This window comes from Orcinus orca, chromosome X (assembly GCF_937001465.1).
Source record: "Orcinus orca chromosome X, mOrcOrc1.1, whole genome shotgun sequence".
Lineage (NCBI taxonomy): Eukaryota > Metazoa > Chordata > Mammalia > Artiodactyla > Delphinidae > Orcinus > Orcinus orca.
The window spans coordinates 20,998,394-21,015,916 of NC_064580.1; the positions used below are offsets into that span (position 1 = coordinate 20,998,394).

Below are 17,523 nucleotides of genomic sequence, written 5' to 3' on the forward strand. Positions count from 1 at the left end.
TGTCTTTTTGGTGATAGCCATCCTAACGTGTGGGGTGATATTTCACTGTGGTTTTGGTTTGCATTTCCCCGATGATTTGTGATGTTGAGCACCTTTTCATGAACCCATTGTTCATTTGTATGTCTTCTTTGGAAAAATGTCTATTCAGATTTTTGTCCATTTTTAAATTGGGTTGTTGGTTATTTTGCTATTGAGTTGTATGGGTTCCTTATATATACTGGATATTAACCCTTATCAGGTATATGGTTTGGAAATATTTTCTCCTCTTCCATAGGTAGCAACATTTTGTTGATGGTATTCTTTACTGTACAGAAGCTTTTTAGTTTGATGTAGTCTCACTTGTCTCACTTTTGTTCTTTCTGCCTGTGCTTGTGGTGTTGTATCCAAAAAATCATTGCCAAGACCAGTGAGAAACGGATTTTCCCCTATGTTTTCTTCTCAGAGTTTTATGGTTTCAGGCCTTACATTTAAATCTTTAATACATTTCAAGTTACTTTTTGTGTATGGTGTAAGATACAGGTCCAATTTCATTCTTTTGCATGTGGATATTCAGTTTTCCCAATACCATTTGTTGAAAAGACTATCCTTTCTGCATTGTGTGATGACTTCTTTCAGCTTTTGTAAGTCTGAAGAAGTCTTTATTTCCCTTCATTGAAACAAAAATATTTTATTTTTAAATTGTTTTATTGGAGTATAATTTCTTTACAATGTTGTATTAGTTTCTGCTCTACAATGAAGTGAATCAGCTATAAGTATACATTATGTCCCCTCCCTCGTAGATCTCCCTCCCATCCCACACTTATCCTGCCCATCTAGGTCATCACAGAGCACTGAGCTGAGTTCCCTGTGCTATACAGCAGGTTCCCCGTAGCTATCTATTTTACACATGGTAGTGTATTTATGTCAAACCTAATCTCCCAATTCATCCCACCCTCCTCTTCCTGCCCCACCACCCCTGCCCCTGTGTCCACACGTCCGTTCTCTATGTCTGCGTCTCTATTCCTGCCCTGGAAATAGGTTCATCTGTGCCATTTTTCTAGATTCCACATATATGCGTTAATATACGATATTTGTTTTTCTCTTTCTGACTTCACTCTGTATGACAGACTCTGGGTCCGTCCATGTCTCTGCAAATGACCCAATTTCGTTCCTTTTTATGGCTGAGTAATATTCCATTTCATTCATTTTTGAAAGACGTTTTCACTTGGTATAGAATTCTAGGTTGACTTTTTTTCTTTTAATACTCTAAAGATGTTTCTTCACTGCTTGCATTGTTCCAAAGAGAAATATGATGTTCATCTGTTATGTAAACATGTTTTTGTTTTTTTACAATTGTCTGGCTGCTTTTAAGATTTTCTCTTTATCACTGATTTTGAGCAATATGATTTATGATGTGCCTTGGTACAGTTTTCTTCATGCTTCTTGTGCTTGGGATTCACTGAGCTTCTTGGATCTGTGAGTATATAGTTTTAATTATATTTGGAAAATTTTTGGCTATTACTGATCTGCTACTAATCCTATCCAGTGTAATTTCATCTCAGACATTGTAATTTTTATCTCTTGAATCTCGATTTGAGTCTTTTTTTTTAAAAAACAAGTCTTCCACGTCTTAACTTCTGAGGGCATGAAATACTGTTATAACCCTTTTTAGTGTTCTTGTCTATGAATTCTAACACCTGTGTCATTTTGGGTTGGTTTCATTGATTGATTCCCCCCCCCCCTTTTGGGCTGTATTTTCCTGCTTCTTTGCATGCCTAGTAATTTTTTTAATTGGACACCAGGCATTGTGCATTTTACCTTGCTGAGCTTTATTCTGTGACACGGTTCCTTGGAAACAATTTGATCCTTTCAGGTCTTGTTTTTAAGATTTGTTAGACAGGATCAGAACAGTGTTTAGTCTAGGGTTAATTATCCCCTCAACTGACCTCAGATTCCTCAGAGTACGTTGCCAAATTCCTTGTGAATTCTGAGGTTGTCCAGTCCGGTTAGTGGGAACAGGCAGTATTCTTGGCCCCGTGTTAACTCTGAGTACTGTTCCCTCTAATCTCTTCATTTGATTCTTTCCCTGGCCTTGGGCAGTTTCCCGACGTGCCTGTGCTGATTAGCACTCTGCTGAATACTCAAGTGAGGCCCTGTGCAGAGAGCTGGAGTTCTCTCTCTTTTTGCAGTTCTCTCCTCTCTGGAATTCATTCCTGAAGATTCTAGCCATTTTGATCTCCCCAGATTTTCAGCTCTGTCTCTTCAACTCGGGGAGGTCACTGGGCTATCTCTGAGTTCCCCTTCCCTGCTCCATGACGTGGGCACCAAAGACAGTAATGTGGGGTGCTCCTAGGGCTCACCTTGTTTGTTTTCCAGCTCTCCCCATCACTGTCATTTGTTGCCTAATGTCCAGTGTCTTGTAACCCAGTGTTTCATATATTTTTTCATCTTTTGGTTGTTTCAGATGGGAGGGTAAATTCAATCTTCTTACTCCATTTGGCCAGAATCCTCCTAATAATTTTTGATGGAATGTTTGACATATATATGAAAAATTATAGAGATAATTTGAGTCTCTGTAAAGTGTTATTTTCTTATAGAATTGTTTTACTTTAGCTTTAGGCTGGCAGCTGAAAAAGAGGCAGTTCTCCTTAATATAATCAGGGATTAAACTGATTTGAAGCGGAGAGTAAGTCTTTTTGAGCGTTTATTCATTTCTGATTCATCCTTATTCCTAAGATATGGCCCTTCAGAGACTCCAGCTAAAAACACAGAGTATTTATCAGGGTCCCTGTTCCTTGGTGGACCCTAAACTCTTAATTTCCCCCCATCCCTTTGGGACTATTGGAAGCACTGCTCAGCTCCTCAGACCATGAGTCATTGCTTCTGCTAAGCTTCTCAGGTTTTCAGCTGCTGTTTTTAAAATCAGTAAATGCCTTGAAGGGAAAAGCAGCCAGCAATGAATGCTGGTCTCATCTTTGTGTGTTTCTCATCTTTTATCTTGCTCTCAAGACCTCATTGCATTCGCTCTGATACCTTCAAACAGATTTTTTAAAATATCTTACCTAGTTTTTCCGGTTGTACTTGGTTAGAGAGTTGGTATGCAACAAGTTAGTCCACTGTTGCCAGAAATAGAAAACCTACCTATCACTTTTTTGTTGGTTACTTTACTTCATCAAGGTGTTTGAAATTTGCATTGTATTGTATAATACAATTCCCACTTGTTTCGTGTTAGTTCAAATTTACATACGTATGATGTTCATCACCAGTCGTTTCATCATTGCAGTGCCATTTTTGAGCTCTTTATTTTGATTCAGCATTAGGTTGTTTGGATTCTATTCCCAAAAGTTTTTCTCTGGAAGCCTCCTTTCCCTGTTTCAACTGGCTTGGTTTCTTTCCACGTCTGTTTGTACAGCTGCTATCCTCGAATTATTTCTACTTACTGTTTTCCTGGCTATATGTACTCTTTCTTTAATATTATGTCTTTCTCTTTCTAGGCTTAAAAATTACACAGTCACATGTTCTAAATTCCTGAAAAGGGTTTGGGAAGGTAAACTTTGAGTCCTTGCATGTCTGAATATGTCTTCATTCTGTTCTCAATTTTGATAGTTGAAGCTGTATTATTTCCTTTCATATAGCACTTAGAGGCAGTGATGAGAATTCTGAGAATAATATTATTCTAGTTGCTTTGAAGGCAATATATTTTTCCTCTTTGGGAATTTAAAGAATCTTTTTCTTTATTCTCGGTGTTCTGAGATTTCACTGCAATAAGTCCAGATAAATATTTAAAAATTTACTGTACTTAGCATTTGACTGGCTCTTTAAATATGAAAACTGTGTCTTTTTTTCACCTCTGGGGAATTTTCATCTCGCTTATTTTATTATAGTTTCCCCTCTGTTGTCTTCAGCTGTGCTGGAACTTTTATTTAATCATAGCTGATACTTCTGGATCTGTCCTTGTTCTTTTAACTTTTCTTTAACATTTTAATCTCTTTTGTTCCCCATTTGCACTGTGTTCTAAGAAAATCACTCAGAAAAACTTGTTCTTCAGCTAGAGAGTATTTTCCAGTCTTTAAATGGTTTGTTTTTTAACAGCCAGTTCTTGTTTTATGAATGTGATAGCCTCTCATCTTTCTCCAGATATTAATCATTAATTTAAAGTTATTTTGTGTATGCTGCATCTACTGTTAATAATTTTAATTTAAGTCAGGGCCTTATGTGATCCATTTATTGCAAGGCATCCATCCAAAGAAATCTAGGTCAGCAGCCAACATTCATGATGAGTAATTTACAGCTTTACTTGGTCTTTTGAGAAAAACCAAAGAGGAAATGCATTTTTAATGCCTACCTAACATCTTTTTTTTTAAAAAATTATTTTTTAATTTGTTTTTGGCTGTGTTGGGTCTTCGTTGCTGCTTACGTGCTTTCTCTAGTTGCAGCGAGCTGGGGCTACTCTTCGTCGCGGTGCGTGGGCTTCTCATTGCGGTGGCTTCTCTTTTTGCGGAGCCTGGGCTCTGGGCGCACAGGCTTCAGTAGTTGTGGCACGTGGGCTCAGTAGTTGTGGCTCGCGGCCTCTAGAGTGCAGGCTCAGTAGTTATGGCACACGGACTTAGTTGCTCCACAGCATGTGAGATCATCCCGGACCAGTGCTTGAACCCATGTCCCCTGCATTGGCAGGCGGATTCTTAACCACTGCACCACCAGGGAAGTCCTTACCTAACATCTTAAATATGCCTTTTCCCCACTGCTGCTTCCCGAATACACTTTATAGACTGCTGGTAAGAGAGCTCTGAACATCACCTTCCAACCTTCTCAAATCCCCTCCAATATCTAGTCCATACAACTTCTTTTTTGTCCCCCCTCCTTGCTCTTCTTCTTCCAACTGGGAATCTCTATGTTCTCTACTTAAAAAAAAAAAATCTCCTTATGCATTACCTGTGGATTCTCCACAACAAATGAAAACCCAAGAGCTGCAACATGCAGAAGAATCTTTCTCCATTAGAAACTTAACATAGTGAGGTAAAATTGTGCATACTCATACTCTAAGGGAATTCCCCGGTGGTCCAGTGGTTAGGACTCTGTGCTTTCACTGCCGAGGGCACGGGTTCAATGCCTGATTGGGGAACTAAGATCCCACAAGCTGTGCGATACGGTCAAAAAAAAGAAAGAAAAGAAGAAAATAAAATTGTTGTTCCTGCGACAGTTTTCCCGAGGAAGTATTTCAAAGTCTCTGTGAAGAGAATCCTGGTATTTAATAGTGGCACCCAGAGACTACTTCTCTTCCAGTTCAGTCTCCGTCCTTCTCTGGGTGGTGTTAGTTTAATTAGTTTTTTGGCTTCCGGGAGACCATGCCAGGCTGAGCCTGATTGAGTACACCATGATTCCTTCTTACAAACCTTAGAGCCAGGGAATGGCACACTCCACGGTGTAATGTGAAAAGGAGGAGACACTCACCAAGTAGATGATGTTCACGTTTGCAGGCTGTTGTTGGATGGCCATCCTCCTTAACAACTTGAAACAAACCCAAGCCATATAGTGATAGAATCTCCCCATGTTTAGAGGTAGCACTTTCAACTTCATTTCCATTTGTTTCCATTTCCAAAATGCCACGGTATGGATGGTCCAAAACTCACTGCCATCCCTCTTCTGACTCATCTTTTCAACCTAAAGCAAATTAGTGGGTGTAGTCTCCCAACTGAACTCTAGGGAGGGAGCCCTACTCGTGTTTCAGACTCTGCTTTATCCAAACCACTGGGATTTTGCTTATCTTGGGTACAATTTCTTTTGCTTTTAATCTTTATTGGGGTATAATTGATTTACAATATTGTGTCAGTTTTAGGCGTACAGCAAAGTGAATCAGTTACACATATACATATATACACTCTTTTTTAGATTCTTTTCCCACATAGGCCATTACAGAGTATTGAGTTCCCTGTGCTATACAGTAGGTCCTTATTAGTGATCTATTTTATATATCAGTTTCTTTTTTTTTTTTGGCCACACCACGCGTCTTGCGGGATCTTAGTTCCCTGACCAGGGATTGAACCCAGGCCCTCGGCAGTGAAAGCACGGAGGCCTGACCACTGGACCACCAGGGAATTCCCACAGTTTCATATTTTTGAATCGCTTCTCTCCCCTAGATCTACACTAGAATCTTTAGCCTGAGCTTTATTGTTAAATCTTGCTTTTGGTGAACATGGACGGTAACCTTTTTCTCTTCCTCAGATTGGCTTCACCAACAATGAGAATTCTGAAGTTTAATGAAATCTAAGATGGCTTAATAAATCTTGACTATAATTTAGGATTACAAGCCCTTAATTCGGGTCAGAGGTTCTCAACCCTAGTTGCATATTAGACTCACCTGGGATCGTTTAACGAGTTCCCCTGCACAGGACTCAGGCCAGGCCAATTGAGCGGTGTACCTCTGGGGGAGGGGCCAAGGCATCAGGATTTTTACAAAGCTCCCAGGTGACTCCACGTGTTGCTACGGTTGAGAACCTCTGCTCCTGGTGCTTCTGGCCCTTCTAGCCTTGCTGTCTGCCAGGAGACGCCTGCTGTAAGAGGTGTTCCAGTCTGAAGAAGTAAGTAGTGCCTTTCCCCCTTCTCACTAACGTGTGCTAATAGATTGGGCCTATGAATTGAGGCCGTTTTCCATTCTGCTGCTCTCCCTAGGGTTGTGACGCAGCTCTCAAACACAAACAAGCAGACAAACAAACGATTTGGTGACCTAGGGTCCATGAACAACCCTAACGTGAGAGTCATTTCACTGATGCTCTGTTCTTGCAGCCTCTGCCGGTGTTCCATTTCATCAGCATCTCTAGTCACAGATCAGTCTTTTGATCTGGTACCTTAAGAGGTACTTCTCACCAGCTGATGATGTTTCTGGTAGCAAGTACTCCATCCATATCAGTGATGTCAAAGCCTACATCATGACCAGCCTCAGAGTCTGCTAAGTCCCAGGGGCTGATGGTGTGGGTGGAACCTAGGAGGGCCCTGAGCGAATACACTGCAAACGTGTCAGTCACAAGGCCCCTGCCCCCATCCAGGAACAACTTCCATTTTGTAAGAAACTGGACATCTGTGGAGGTTATGTTTTAAATGACATGTCATTTACAACTTCAGACTTTCTCCATTTGGTAGACTTACATAATGCTGCATATGTTTGGGTTTTCGTTCCAGTATATACACTTCTAACAGCATATTCTCCCCCAGATTTGCCACTCTGACTTCAGACCTCACCCTGGCCCTCTTTTGGGCCATCTGGAGTCAATGTCAGGTCTATCATGGCCTTGGTCTGGGTGACTCTGTTCTTTACCATCCTTGATCTGATGGTCTAATGTTCATGGTGAAAATATTCTCTTGTTCAAGTTTAACACAAAAGTTTCAATCTGAAGTCCAGCTGGATATCACACCTTAAAACTCAAAGATGACTGATAGCACCCCAAATGTAGTTCAGTCCCTGTATCCCCTGCTATGCTGGGGAAGGGACAGGACGGTCAATAACTACCTCATGCATAACCCTTCCCTCTCTTTGTCTTCTCCTTGGGAGAAAGTGAAGTTTTGTAAGTGATCGGAGAGGTGAAAGATGTAGTATACACACACCCTCGGCCAAGCAAACACGTGGAATTGGTTCTTTACTTCATAATCCAAGACATCTGGAGTGTAAAGGAGAACTTGGCTCCTTGTCCTCATCCATTCAACTCATCTCGTGCACCTGTGTCCTGCTGCCGGTAGAGAGCAACCTCCTTGAACCATTTCCAACATCTTCGCCCCTTCCCCATATTCCTTGATCTTTTTAGTATCTCTGTCATGGGTTGTCACGCAGTTCCTCTTTTGAATGGGGGCGGGAAAGAAAACTTGAGGTCCTGAGGGTGGAAGTGGACAGCGGAAGAGTTCATTGTGCTGCTGTGATCTGTAGGAGAAATAGTTCCAAAGCAATCAGATGCTTCTGTGGAGGATAACTTCCTGTTGGTGTATGTTTTGAACCGAATTATGCTGAAAGAGTTCATGGCTCCTTCTCAGCTTTTAATTACTTTTTTTTTGCTGTGCCATGCGGCATGTGGGATCTTAGTTCCCTGACCAGGGATCGAACTGTGCCCCCTGTATTGGAAGCGCAGAGTCTTAACCACTGGGCCACCAGGGAAGTCCTTTAATTACATTTTTTAAAAGCCTCCTCCTATTACCTCAGCCTTGAGATATTTCAGGCTTCTCAAGGTGGAATGGAAATGAAAAAACACATACACACACACGCAACTATTCCTCCATGAATACCAGAGGCAACTCTGGTATTTCTTGTGTTGGTTGAGCTTGGTGCCTGTTTTTTATGGCCATGACTTTCCTCAGATGTTCTGTGATTTTTGCGTGCTCATGTTTTCGTCTGAGAGATCCTGTTTGTATGGCTGTGATGCTGGCTGTGATCATGGAGCTTGTTTCGAGTGTTATAGGGCCTCAGTGGAGTAGGGGATGTTTGGCTGTGTCTCTCTCTGTTGGGGATTGCCGGCTTCCCGGGGCAGTTTTAAGGAGAGACTACATGTTGCTGCTGTCCGCTGCTCAGCACAAGCCCTTGGAGAACACAGGATGAGAGAGAGAGAGACAGAGAGAGGAGAAAAACTCCATATGTGCACATGTAGTTTTCAGATTAGCCACCCAGAAGATTGTTCAGCCCCATGGCAATGTCCCATCTGATCCACTAATAATTCACATACTATAGGCTGAAAAACACTGATAGATGACCCTTAATTTTTACAACAACCAGAGATTTTAATCTTCATGAAGAAAGGTTGAAAAGTCAAGTGATGCATCATGATTGGCGTGGCCATTTTTCTGGGAGTCTAACATCTTGTTAGGTACAAATGGTCACATGTTGTTGAATTTATCAGTTGTGATGCTCACTTGAGGTGCTCTTAGCTTAAAATGACTGCTCTCTTAGTAATACTCAGATCCTGGCTTACATGCAAAAACTTTACATGTCGTTATGATATAATTGGCCACCATATGTGTCAAAATCTGCAACAAAATTTTAAAAAGAAAATCACAGAAATCACTTAGAGTTGTCGAATTGTACTATTTTTGTTGAAAATTAATAATCAATATTGTATATGTGATAATTCCCTATTAACAATATTCAATTGACTTAAATCTCTTTATTCTCAGGACAGGTTGTGTCAGGTGCTGTTCTCAGGGGAATGGGTATCAGCTCACAGGGAAGTGTGCCATGTACTGGAGTTGCTAATATGCCCTCTAACACCACCAGGAATTCTTTTTCAGGACTCTTTGGGATACTAATATTTCCTCCATTTCTGGGCACTCCCTCCTTCCCGACCAGCAGCCCCATTTTTACACAGCATAAACAGAGCACGGAGTTCCCATGCGGCCGTGTAGCAGCTTCTGAACTGAGTCCTAATGATGCTTGTCTCTCTTTGAGTGTGCGCTGCACTAGTCACTTGCTTCTAATGAATAGAATATGACAAAGGGGTTGGGAAAGCCCTTCTCAAATTAAGTTACAAAAGAGTGTGACCTCTGTCTTGGTCACAAACTGTCTCTGGTGCCTCTTGCTTGTCATTCTGAAGAAGACAGCTGCCACGTGTGAGCTACCTTATGGAGAGGTCCACATGGCAAGGAACCGAGGGCGGCCTCTGGCCAACAACCAGTGAGAAACTGAGGCCCTCAGTGGAACTGAGACCCTTAGTCCAACAGCTTGTGAGAAACACAATCCTGCCAACAATCATGTGAGTGAGCTCAGAAGCAGATCCTTCCTCCACGGAACCTTCAGATGAGGCTGCAGCCCCAGTCACCATCTTGATTGCAACACTGTGAGAGACCCTGGTTCCTGACCCACAGAAACTGTGGCAAAACAAATGTTTTGAACCATTAAGTTTGGGGATGATTTGTTATGCAGCAGTAGATAACTAATTCAAGGGCCGATACTGACTCAGTAATTTTGATGGATTTTCAAAAGCTTCAGAAAGTTCTTGTTAGAATTGGCTTAATAAGTCTCATAAAGACACGCTCCTGTGCCTGGCTGGTTAGCCTGTTAGACCTTGCGTCTCCAGAGGAGTACTTCTGGAACTTCTGGGGTCACTCGGTCTGTAGTCCTACAAAGAGGATGTCACAAAAGACAGGTCTTTATCATACACCAGGTGAGTGAGCATTTTAAGGTAAGTATACTTTCCAGTGTAACATGTGTTGTTTTTATCATTAATCTTCAGTTGTGAGAATAAAACACGAACACATTCTCCTGGTGAAAATAAGTATGTTACAGATAAACTCCTCTTCGACAGTAATCTGATCTAGGTCCCTCTCCTCCCTACCTCTCCACTCTTTATTGTGAGTTTGGAGTAAATCTTTCTAGAACTTAAAAAAATTGTATAGACATGCATGTGCTTGCTTTTACAAAAAATAACACTCTCTTGCAATATCATTCACTTTTTTCACTCCTCCTTGCTTTTTTTTTTCCACTCAGCCATCTCAACCAGTTTTGAAATCCCTGTTGATATATGTGGATCTAGTTCATTCTTAGCTATGAAATGGAAAACACCACATTTTACTTATCTATCTCGTACTGATGACCTTAAGTTGTTTCCAGATTTTCACTGTTATACACAATGCTGCAGTGAACATTTCCTACCTGTCTATGCCAGAGTGTGTTTTTCTGGGCCAGACACCTATGAGGGGAAGAGCTGGGTCATATAATATGCACATCTTTAGTCTTAGCGACATTGCCAAATTGCCCAACAAAATGGCTGTGTTAATTTACACTTCCTGTAGTAGTGAATGTGCCTGTTTGCTCTAAATCTTGCCAGAATGCCATATTTCCCAGTCTGGTGAGAGAAAAACAACTTCACGTTGTTTTAGTTCGCATTCCCCTAGTTATTAATGAGGTTGAAAATCTTTTCATATACTTATTGGCAGGTTTTCTCCATTTTTATAGGGTTCCTATGAGAGCAGTTGTGTGTTTGTGTGTGTGTGTGTGTGTGTGTGTGTGTGTGTGTGTGTGTAGCAGGGGTTGGGGGAAGGGTGTGAATTTGAGCTTGGATGCCAACGACCCAGGGGAGTTTCATTCCTGTTCTGAGAACACCAGCTGCCCACTGCTGATAGCACTGGGAGAGCTTGTGAGAAATTGAGATCATGTGCAGCCTCCCCCTTTGGGGTGAGATAGAGCCACTGGTTTCAGCTAGGACGTTAATCTAGACAGCCCTGGGGGTTATCTGGTACTAAAACTGCTCGTCTCTTCCCAGCACTGCTGTGTGAATGCAAACACAAGGGGGTTATGATGTTGGCTTAATTAATTGCTTCTGATCAATGCAAAACAGTTTGCTGCCACACTATGGGGGCAAGGCAGAGGATGAATGGAACTCAGGAAGCTCCCCTCCGTAAAAGTTAAAGACTACCGGATGCCTAAACAGGCAAAACTGACAAGGGCAAAGATGCTCAGGAATTCAAGTTTGGGACGCCTCACACCTGCAAGGCAAGAGCAGTTAGGATTGTGTGATGGAGGAGGGATACCTCACAACTAGTGGCAAAAACAAAGCTTATTGCTGATCCTCAAGTTTGCCAAATATGTGTATTTATATATTTTAAAGAATTTCTCAAATCTTTGACTGACTTCTCTCTCAATATAAATGAAGATGGATAAACTTGTGCTATTTAGACCATAGGTTCCAGAATTGTGTTGGAATTAGAAGAGGAACAGATCTGATCCAAAGATCTTTATCTTGCAGCTGGATGCAGAAACTGAGGAGACCTTGGTTTCTCTTTGGGAAGTGTGAGTTCATTTTATGTTGTAAGGGGAAACAATCACGTTATTTTAAACAACAGAATTTTTGGAAGGGTATATATGGGAAGATGGGTTATGTGAATAATTAGTGACCAAAGGGATGGGGTGTTTCATGAGGAGGGGGTACCACCCAACATTCATTCAACCCTCCCAACAGCAATCATGATTATTTCTGGGCAATTCCCTAGGTGTGTACAATCTTGGTGGAATGATAAATCGAGGATCTGGCAGAACTCCTGCTACAGAGGCCCCTGAATGCTCCATCTGCCAGATTCTTCCTCTAATTTCTGCAATAGAGCCAAAGTGTCAGCATGTTGCCCAAAGTATGTGAGGGTGACTCAGTCTTCTGGAACTTTTAATCCTTTAATCCTCAACAGAGTGAAGCAAATCAATTCATTCATTCCAGTGACTGTGCTGGGAAAGGTTGTCAACCTACTCCAGTTACAGAGACTCTCTGGAACTCCCTGGTTCTGTTTTGCTCCGTTGCCTGAATATACTTCAATTTATATACCCTTTCTCTATCAACATCTGGAGGTGTCTCAAATATTGCCGCTGTGAGGATCCCTTTTTTGTCCCCCATTAATTTTACTTCAGTAGCTTCAATTTTCTATCCCTAGCTAATGAATGGATAGATTTTTGTCACAAGTGTTTTATTTATAATACATTTAAATACATATGTTTTAATTTCTTTTTATTGCTCTTACTAGATACATATATTTCTAGGAAGAGACAAAGTAAGCTTATACCCCCCAAAAGAGAAAATATATCTATAGTTTAAGTAAAATAGAAAAAATACCAAGCTGTAAAAAATGCAAAGTTGGGAAAAATTTCTAATAATCATATCCAACTCCCAAATTGTCTTTCATTGCCAAACACTGCACCTAACTAAAACATTTAAAATTTAGTAATAGCACGATTACTTGATTAGTTTTATTTTGTTTCTATAATTAATAATCTTATTACGAAAAAGACAAAATTTGTATAAAGACAAAAATTGCAATGAAAATACACAAAGCAGGACTTCCCTGGTGGCACAGTGGTTAAGAATCTGCCTGCCAATGCAGGGGACACAGGTTCGAGCCCTGGTCCAGGAAGATCCCACATGCCACGGAGCAACGAAGCCCGTGCACCGCAACTACTGAGCCTGTGCTCTAGAGCCCACGAGCCACAACTACTGAGCCCACAAGCCACAACTACTGAAGCCCACGTGCCTAGAGCCCGTGCTCCACAACAGGAGAGGCCACCGCAATGAGAAGCCCGTGAACCGCAATGAAGAGTAGCCCCCGCTCGCTGCAGCTAGAGAAAGCCCGCACGCAGCAACAAAGACCCAACGCAGCCAAAAATAATAAATAAATAAATTTTTTTTTAAAAAGGAAGAAAATACACAAAGCAATGTTGGAGTTAGTTTCATAGCTTGTGATAGCATCATAGACAAAAAAAAGAATCAATGTCCTTTGTTTTGTTTAGCGACTCAAAAACTGGGCCAAATGCATTGCCTTTGGAAATGTCTAAACCGTGTCTTTTCTATCTCTTTGCCTGTTAGTTCAGGGTAAACTTAATCAGTATGTTTCTGATTTATTGTCACATAGGTCACTGAAAAGTTGTTTCTAAAATGTTAGTTCATAACAAATGAGCTTTTTGAACCATTTAAAAATACTTTCATGATCTTGTATTAGACACCAAAAAAGTCATGTTTCTCTAGATGTCATTGGACTGAAATCCCAGTGAGGAGAAGTTTAACTTTAGAATTCTAAAAGTCAGAATAGATTTTCAACTTGAAAAAGCACATCTTCTACCACTATTCTCCAGTGTTATCCAAGCTTCTCTCCCGTTCCATGGATCTGATATTTAAGAAATTGAACTTCGACTTCAATTTAAAGGCCATCCGAGTGCTTCTCTTTTTTAAAATTGAAGTACAGTTGATTTACAATATGGTGTTAGTTTCAAGTTTACAGCATAGTGATTCAGTTTTTTTTGCAGATTATATTCTAATGTAGGGTATTATAAGAAAACGCTGTGAAGATTCTTGTGCTTCGTTTTTTTGTTTGTTTGTTTTTTTTTTTTTGCAGTACGTGGGCCTCTCACTGTTGTGGCCTCTCCTGTTGCAGAGCACAGGCTCCGGATGCGCAGGCTCAGCGGCCATGGTTCATGGGCCCAGCTGCTCTGCGGCATGTGGGATCTTCCCGGACCGGGGCACGAACCCATGTCCCCTGCATCTGCAGGCGGACTCTCAACCACTGCGCCACCAGGGAAGCCCTTGTGCTTCGTTTTTGGTGTACATGTTCACACATTTCTCTTGGGTATACATCCAGGAGTAAAATTGCTGGGTGGTACTTGTAATAGAGGTAAAACATGTATCTTTAATAAGTAAAAGTCTAATGTTAAATGGTAATTTTGCTTGCTCCCAGGACCATGCAGGGACCGTAGAATGCCCCATTATACCCCCTCCTGGCCTATATGCCATTGTAGTTGTGTCTCTTAGCCTTTCAAAACATTATTATTATTGTATTGTACAGTCAATATTTTTTTGCCTTCTTTTATTTAATTTATTTTTATCTATTTATTGAAGTATATTTACAATGTTGTGTTAGTTTCTGGTGTACAGCAAAGTGATTCAGTTATACATATACATATTCTTTTCCATTATATTTTATTGTAAGATATTGAATATAGTTCCCTGTGTTATACAGTAGGACCTTATTGTTTATCTATTTTATACGAAGTAGTTTGTATTTGCTAATCCCAAACTCCTAATTTATCCCTCCCCCACTTTCCCCTTTGGTAACTATAAATTTGTTTTCTATGTCTGTGAGTTTGTTTCTGTTTTGTAAATAAGCTCATTTGTATCATATTTTAGACTCCACATATAAGTGATATCATGATATTTGTCTTTGTCTTAGTATGATCATCTCTAGGTCCATCCATGTTGCTGCAAATGGCATTATTTCATTCTTTTTTATGGCTGGGTAATATTCCACTGTGTATATGTACCACATCTTCTTTATCCACTCCTCTGTTGATGGACATTTAGGCTGCTTCCATGTCTTGGCTATTGTAAATACATTTCATATTTATTCTTGAAGGATACTTTCACTGAGTATAGCTTGTTAGGTTGGCTGTTATTCTCTTTCAGCTCACAGAAATTAACTTCCTATTTTCTTTAGGCCTCTGCTATTTTTGTTGAAAAGTCCACTGTCAGTCTGTTTCTCCTTTGTAGGAAATGTATCTTTCTGCAATTTCACTGGCAATGTTGACCTTGATCACCTGGTTGACGTAGTGCTTGCTAGGTTTCTCCACTATAAAGTTACTTTCCCCCCTTTTGATACAGTACTCTTTAGAAGCAAGACTAAGCACAGCCCACACTTAAGGGGTGAGGAGTTAAGCATCACCTCCTTGAGGGGGAGTATCTACATAAATTATTTGTAATTCTTCAGTATAGGAGATTTGTCTATTCTCCCCCATCAACTTTTTTTTCAGTTGTTTATATCAGTATGGACTCATGGATATTTTTTATAAGTATAACTTTAGGTTGTAGTTCAGTATTACATGATTTGTCTTGTTTCTCTTGCCCAAATTGTTCCAGCTTTGACAATTGGTAGCTCATTCAGGTGTTCTCCTGTATTCCACTGACATACTCCCATCCTTTTTTTTTTTTTTTTTTTGAGCACTTCCTTACTTTCTGGTACTTCAAGATGCTCCAGGCTCATCTTGTATTTTTCATGCGCCCGTTTTTTGTTTTTTTGCAGACATTTTCAATAATGTATTTTATTTCTTTAAATAATATAAGCATTTTTTTTCAATTAATCTCTGAAGTTTTGGTAAGTCTGATTCTGCAGTCTGTTGTTTCAACTGGTTCCCACTCATGGTGACTTGTTCTCTTATATATTTGGTTAGTTTGACTTTATACTGATTACTGTACTTGAAATTTTATTTTGAAGATTCACTGAAGCTAGAATGAAGCTGCTTTTCTCCAAAAGGAAGTTCTCCATTTGCCTTTTCTTCATGGGGTAGTCCCAATCTGGAACCACTTTAAATCAGGTACACAGCTCTAATTTCCCAGAACTACTCAGGCACTGTGAACCTAAGCTATAAGTTCATGGTCACAACTTCACAGGAAAGGAATTTTTTTCCTGCTCTAAATATCACCAAGCCAGTGGGGTCCCAGCTTAACATAGGAAAGGCCTCCTATTACTTTCTCTACCTTGGGCTGTTTTGCGTCCAAATTTCCCCATTAAGCTGCTAAAACTGCAGCACAAGTGTTCCTTATTAGCAAATCTCTTGGGGGTAAAAGTGATCCTGGGCTTTGAAACTTTGTTTCTTTCTATAGACTCCTGCTTTCTCTTGGTTTTTGGCCTGGTATTTCCTTGCTTTTTCATTAGCTTTTAAATGCTCTTAAGGTTTAAAAAAATCTATTCATGTGTTTAGTTGTTTGGTAGTTATCCATATTTTTAAAAATCTATTCATGTGTTCAGTTGTTAGTTATTCATATTTTTAGTTGATTGGTACAAATAATACAGCCCATCTTTCCTAGAAATCACTTTTTCAATCTAGGGACTCTGTCTTTCTTCAGTTCTCTAAAATTCTCAGACATTATCTCCTTAAATATTGCCCCTTTCTGATTTTTTCTAGTTTTACTCTCTGGAACTTTCATTAAATAAGTCCTGGTGCCTCTCAACCTACTCTCTTAGTTCTTAATTATGTCCTCATATTTTAAATCTTTTTATCACTGTGCAGCCTCTGATGAGTGATTCCCTCAGCTGTCTTCTAAGTCACAAATTCACTTTTTCCACCCATTATTTTGTTTATCTCAGCATGTTGGGCATTCGTCAGTTAGTTCTCAGATTCATTCCCCATCCTGTTCCCTGATGCTCTGTTCCCTCCGTATTGCAAGGACCTTCATATCCCATGATCCCTTCTATGTAAGTTTGCATATTTCTCTCCCTCTGTCTCGGCTTTGGGTAACGTCTCTGGAAGTGACTGTGTCTCGTCTTTGCCTCCATCTCCCGCCAGAGAGCCTCACCTTTCAGGGCCGCAGCACCTGCTGTGCTTCTAGTTCCCATCAGCGGGCTGTAAATGCTGGGTTCTGCCAACACAACCTCCTTCTGTTGTCCCTTCAATCATACGGGCGGTAGCAGCTTCCTGCTGTTTTTTTTTTTGTTTGTTTGTTTGTTTGCGGTACTTGGGCCTCTTACTGTCGTGGCCTCTTCCGTTGCGGAGCACAGGCTCCGGACGCGCAGGCTCAGCGGCCATGGCTCACGGGCCCAGCTGCTCCGCGGCATGTGGGATCTTCCCGGACCGGGGCACGAACCCGTGTCCCCTGCATCGGCAGGCGGACTCTCAACCACTGCGCCACCAGGGAAGCCCCTTCCTGCTGTTTTTAATCTCTGGGATGCCTCACCATCCCTCCTTGGCTTCTCCGTTCCACCATCACCTGTGTCATAAATTCCTTGTATAATGTTCCCTCTGTTGAGGGATTTTTCTTTTCCTGACTGGACCTTGACTAATAACGCCATCTAAAAATTATTTGTGTGTTGTTTTTATTTTTTAATATGTATTTATTTATTTATTTTTGCTGCAAAAAGCTTTGTTGTTTCCATTTGGTCCAAGGCTTGGGAGAGGGCTCCAGGGTGGTTAAAAGCTGCCTAGTGGGACTTCCCTGGTGGCGCAGTGGTTAAGAATCCACCTGCCAATGCAGGGGACACGGGTTCGAGCCTTAGTCTGGGATAGATCCCACAGGTGGCGGAGCAACTAAGCCCGTGTGCCACAACTAC

At 40.9% G+C, this 17,523-nt stretch overlaps 1 protein-coding gene across 1 annotated transcript in view; it reads right to left on the reverse strand.

Moving 5' to 3' along the window:
* KLHL15 (kelch like family member 15) overlaps positions 1-17,523 on the reverse strand; it is a 475,484-nt gene that overhangs the window by 194,783 nt on the left and 263,178 nt on the right. The gene's annotated exons all lie outside the window — the stretch shown is intronic.